General features: G+C 38.8%; 1 pseudogene; it reads right to left on the bottom strand.

The window, feature by feature from the left end:
- Positions 1–416: 416 nt before the first annotated feature.
- Positions 417–5,251, bottom strand: LOC127781935 (uncharacterized; annotated as a pseudogene).
- Between the last annotated feature and the right edge of the window lie 629 nt (positions 5,252–5,880).

The raw sequence follows: 5,880 nt of genomic DNA, 5'->3' as shown, positions 1-5,880 counted from the left end.
TAATATTTTAACTCAGTACCGGACGAGACATATTCTAATCTAAATTCATAGTACTATAATATATCATATAATACTAAATTGTTATATTATAGGTGGAGACATAGTTTGAGAGTTGAAAAGTTCGGAGTGTACTGCGAGGCAGCAAAACATGAACAGGGTAGGGCGACTAATACTTGGCGTTCAATCGGGCAAGCGAACATGCTGATTATAGGCGGTAGTGATTGTAGTTGTTAAACGTGTGTTGACGTTCGCCGCTTAGTCCGCTATGAAAGGTCAGTATGCTACGAGTTTTACTTAGTGCTATCACCAGACAAATGACCCAAGTAAATAAGCAAAGTAGGTCCTAACTTGGATTGGCTGGAATTACAGTATGAAGTAGCCTACGGTGATCATGCGCAAACAGGTGTAGTGCAGCATTCAGTCCACAGAAATTAATTATCTCCAAACATCCAAATTCAGCAAGGCATGCAAATCTCATCACAGTGAACTGCACGCCAACGGATATAACCCATGCAAACCAAGGACATTAGAGATATATACATAGCAGACGTATCATATTTTAGATACCGATCGACATTGTGTTTCATAGATACCGACATTCCGCACGTGTTGCGACGTTTCACCCAAATGGAGTGAGTAGTTCCTCCATCCCTTAATTTTTAGTCCTCCACAATAGTCACACCCGGAGGGAGTGTGAATACTCTCTTCGTCGTAACAAGTGTATCATAATCAATGCCCTGAAGACAACAAATACACAAGGAGTTAGTACTCTCTCCGTCTCTAAATATAATTTTGGTTAGATGTCATGTATCTTAATACAATAAATCTGGACATGCTTCATGTACAGATTTAGATTCATTATACTATGATATATCACATCCAATCAAAATCCCTTATATTTAGGATGGAGGGAGTAACGGTTAATGAACATTCCATTCGTGGACGGTACCATCCCGTACAAAAACATCACATTATCTCCCCCCCCCCCCCCTTTTTCCTCTCTCCCTTCAAAAAAAAAAAAAGCATGACATTACCTCGTACATATGCCTTAACTTGGCCTCCCTAGCTTTCACCTGTAAAAGAGGGGAAACTCATGTAATTAAACTCTCGAGAACAATAATGGTAAGGTTGCCAACAGACAAAATCAACATACGTATTTATCATCGTCGTCAGAGTCGCTCCACTTTCCAAAACATCCAAAAGGCAAATATGCATCCAAGTGGCCAGCAAAGTATTGATCAGTGTCAGGGTGCTTCATGTCAACAGTTCCATTGTTGGTACAACCTTTACATGGTTTACCTTAATTTCAAAAGAAAAGGACAGTTAATTGCCAAGTAATCAACCAGACACACGCACCCAATAGTAATCAAATAATTGAAGATAAATAACATGTGCGATGAAATGGATATTGATAATGAATGAAATGGCACAAGGGGAAACAAAAAGATAATTAAATACAGTAAAATTATAGTACAGTACTACATTATGAACAAAAAAACATTTACAAGTATATATCGCAAAGGCAGCGAGACCAACAGTAATTTAACAGTACTTTATTAGGATAGAAGTACTCTATACCATTATCAGGATTAACCATGCAGAAACAGCTGACCAACATTTCTTCATAATTTCCTATTCCCATACGTTTGACTTCCACAAAGAACAGATTTTCACTAGTAGAGTCTAAACCATCAGCTTCTTTAGTCTTTGCAGTGAAATTGAGATGATAGTACCAAATATGGTTCTCACAAATTGGCTGGTAGTGCAAAACATCTTTGAGTTTAAGTGCCAAATCCTAAAATAAAAAGGATGGATCAGATAGGCAATCCTACATAATAAGATAAATAAGACAGTGCAAACAAAGCAGAAGGACAGAGAATGAGATAAGAGAGAGAGAGAAAACCCCCAAAAGATTGTGATCATCATTATACTTGTCGACTAATGCTTGGATGAATTGGTGCATTCTCTTATTGGCTGCCCTAGTCGAAGATGATTTTGTATGCCTCTTAATTCTGCCATCAGGCCAGTAAAGGCATCGCCGTATAACCTTATCCATGTAGAGACATTATCATCTGGCCCCATGCGCCTAGTTTAAATCAGAGCATCCGATACGATTAGTAGATTGTACTTCCAAAAAAAATGGAGAACACAAAATAATACCAAGAACTCATTCAATGTTATCAGTCCTAGCTTGCATCAAAAGCACCCAAGTGACCCTCTAAAATAGATTACGGTGGTAACAAAAACCGAAACAAAAGAATGAAATGACTGTTTACAAGCCTGTTCCCACGGCATTTTTCTAAGAAATCCCTTCTGTCATTCTAGATCCCCAGCTCGTTTGGAACCTATTGTTTGTAAATCTTTTTTTTCTTTACTGCTGAGGGCAAGTTAACCAATCATATAAATTACAATTAAAACAAAAATATAGCTACAAACAAAGTGGTGCCATAACATCTATATGCACTTCATAATTCTCAGCTATGCTAATGACTTGTGCAATATTTCAGCAACTCCCACAGAAGTACAGTCGTAAAATTTTCCATTAACTTTAATTACTCTCAAAAATTAACTTTAATTACTCTCAAAACAAGAATTTTAAAAACTAACATATGCTTGTATTTCTTCTAATCAATGTGTCAACTTATATGTAGTTTAACTAAAGGCCATTCGTCGTTTTCATGATTCATACTTTTAAAACTGCATTATGTTCCATCACCTATACTATTATACCATCAGCCATGTAGCCTTGTTTGAATATAATCAGCTGCAAGCATACACATCAAACAAAAGAAATGAAATAATAAAAAATCTAAATAGCAGTTGAGGAACTTTACATTTTTGGATCCCAATGGTCCTCAAGATAGCGATCAATAGCCTTGTCAGTTTCCTGTGAGCTTTGAAATGGCCCACCCACATCAGGATATGTGTGGAAAGATCCCTGAAGATCAACCCTGATGTAAAATATGCGTCCCCAATCTTTCACATGTCGAGCCCAAACGCGTGATGCCGGAGATGAGGAAAGGCAGCTTGCAGATGGTGGCCAGACCTCGGTGTCCTGATCTACTGCATCTGCTTGCTGAGAGGATGAGGAAGTAGCAGTGATGGAAGATGGCACATGCCCCTCCTTTGCATACCTGACATGGAACAAGCAAGCTAAATGAATAGAAGAAGAATTTATTATTATCTTAGGAGACATAAAAACCATAGGCATATTACCACCGTGAGATGACAAAGTTGAAGGAACTATCTATCTAAAATAGGAAATATTTTGCGATACATTTTGCAGGCATAAACGGATATTTTTTTTGGCACAGTTAAAAGCCAACGAATCAGGTTTGTCAACAAGAAAGCATACTAACAGGCACAGAAAACATAAATAGGCTCACAGATGCCAGCTGTCCATTCAATGACCGTTTTTTTCTGTTGCATATCTCTGGTATTCTTACTGGCCTATTACCATATTTGAGAAGAACTCTACATAAGTGGCTAATCCAAATGATACCAGGGAATATTATACAAATTAACTTACTAATGGGCTGAAATGTAGAACATCACACTTACCCAATACACAATTTACAGTGTCAAAACAAATTTTGCATGCCTAACTGTAATGGTGTCATTTCAATTTGGTAGCATGGCAAATCATGCATAACTATAAATTCATAAAAGCAGTTCCTACAAATTGAAGCTAAGTCCATGATTTAGATCAGATTGAGAAACAACAAACCACCATAATCAGATTCTAGAAAAACTAGTGAAAACAGTTGTCACTCGTACTCCCTCCGCCGCAGATTAGAGGGCACACTTTTTTTTTTCTATGTCGTCCCAAAACAGAGGGTGCATGATCTTTTATTGTGATTTTTCCCAAAATTATCCTTTCGCATGCGCCGTTGAATGCTTTGGGAAGATGGGAAGAACTAATTAGTTGCGCAAATCAAATCCGCATTACCAACAGAATCAATTCTGCATGCCGTGGGAAGTTGTTGCATGCTTGCGATTAATTAGGGGTAAGAGAGTATTTGTTTTCCTCACGACCAGTTTTCTTGGTCTTATAAAAAAATATATCACACCCTGTAAAATGGGACGGAGGGAGTAACATTCATTATTAGTGAAAAACAGTGCTTAGGAATGTAGAAAATGCAGTTGGGTCCTAAAAGTGAGTTCAACTAAGCATAGAAAAAGAAATTAAATTATATGATAGCAGCATAACTTGCAAGAGGTGGATATCACAAGCAACAAGTTAAATACAAATTGGCATGATACAGCTGCAAATGTTGAACATGAGTTGTGTAAGTAAAAATAAATTAACTAATCTCCTGTACGAAAACAGCTGTGTAAGTAAAAATAAATAAATTAACTAATCTCCTGTACGAAAACGGCCACTGAAGCTACTCTCATGCATCAGAAAGAAAAAGGCCACATATACAATGGAATTCATTGCCCCACAAAACGACTGTATATTAAGGAATAAAATGTCTAAAAAACCTATAGCATTTATAATTCGACATTGAATTGATAGAGCCCCACAAGAAAAAAAAAGAATTTCCTAGCTTTGTACAGAAAAATTGGTGTAGGTCAAAAATCTTCTGGTAACTCTATCCGACTGAAATACATAGGGATTGGTGTAGGACAAAAATCTTCTGGTAACTATATCCGACTGAAATACATAGGGATCAATACGAGAGCCCTCTCTCCCTAGCCATCCAAGAATCCAACCCTTCATAACCATTTGGCCTATGTATAACCTTCGACTAGATCAGCAAGACAGCAACAGAAAAAGACCTAAGTATACCTTTGGACTAGATCAGCAACACAAAAAGAATGATAAGGGAGAGGGACTGCGGTGGTCATACGGCGGATCGGCATGCGTTTGTGCAGATGCAGTCTCAACCACATGGTCCTCCTCCTCCTCCTGACATGATCTGAAGTGTAACAATTTCAAGCGAAGATGAGTGAAGAAATTGTCACCAAAGAAAACAAAATCAGGATGGGATGCTCTATATACGTAACTTCAATCCAATCCAAGCAACAGATAAACAAAACGATTCGGATTCGACTGGATCGTTCCGAACCAAACAGAAAGCAAATAATCGAGAGAGGCGGACGACATACGGTGCGCACGAGCGAGTAGGACTGAGACGGCTGCCGCGGCGCCGGCGCTGGCGCCGGCCGTACGTGCGAACCGGTGGCATGGGGTTGGCGGGGTGGATGAAACGTGGCGATTTCTAGGGTTTGGATCGATCCTGGAAGAGGGAGAGGGACGGGAATGGGAAGACGGAGACGGCTTAGCGCGATATCTCTCCTCGTCGTCCCAGAGGCGTCATATCACCTTACGGCCCAAACCATACGGGCCTCCAATCACGTTCTGGGCCAAATTCTCTATGGGCCGCGTATTCGTGGCAATGGCGCTCGCGCGCCACCGGCTTTGCTGTCCGTCACTTTTAGCCGGCGTGCTTGCTGTCCGTCAGAATCCTTTATGTTAGATGATCTCGTTCCTAGTTGTAGTGGGTGAAGAGCAAACAAAACGAAGAGGATGTTAGGATCTCGTTCCTAGTTGTAGTGGATGAAGAGCAAACAAAACGAAGAGGATGCTCAAATTGATGTCATTTTCAACCATATTATTTTTGGTAAAGATGTTAAAAAAGTGTCTATATTTAGTTTGTCACTAAACTTTAGTAAATATATAAAAATTCCTGCTAAAATTTTGATAATATTGTCAACTTGCCAAAATTTTATCATTGGCAAAATTTAGTAAAATTTATTTTGGCTACAATTTAAACAGCCCCGAAAGCAATTGTTAAACACTGGTTTGGGACCAGAAAAATAAGAAGGAATATCTGTGTTTCTAAAAAACAAAGAAACCTCCTACTCCTACCCAAA

This window comes from Oryza glaberrima, chromosome 8, assembly GCF_000147395.1.
Source record: "Oryza glaberrima chromosome 8, OglaRS2, whole genome shotgun sequence".
Lineage (NCBI taxonomy): Eukaryota > Viridiplantae > Streptophyta > Magnoliopsida > Poales > Poaceae > Oryza > Oryza glaberrima.
The sequence above is the reverse complement of the archived record's forward strand: the minus strand, read 5'-3'. Positions and strand labels throughout refer to the sequence as shown.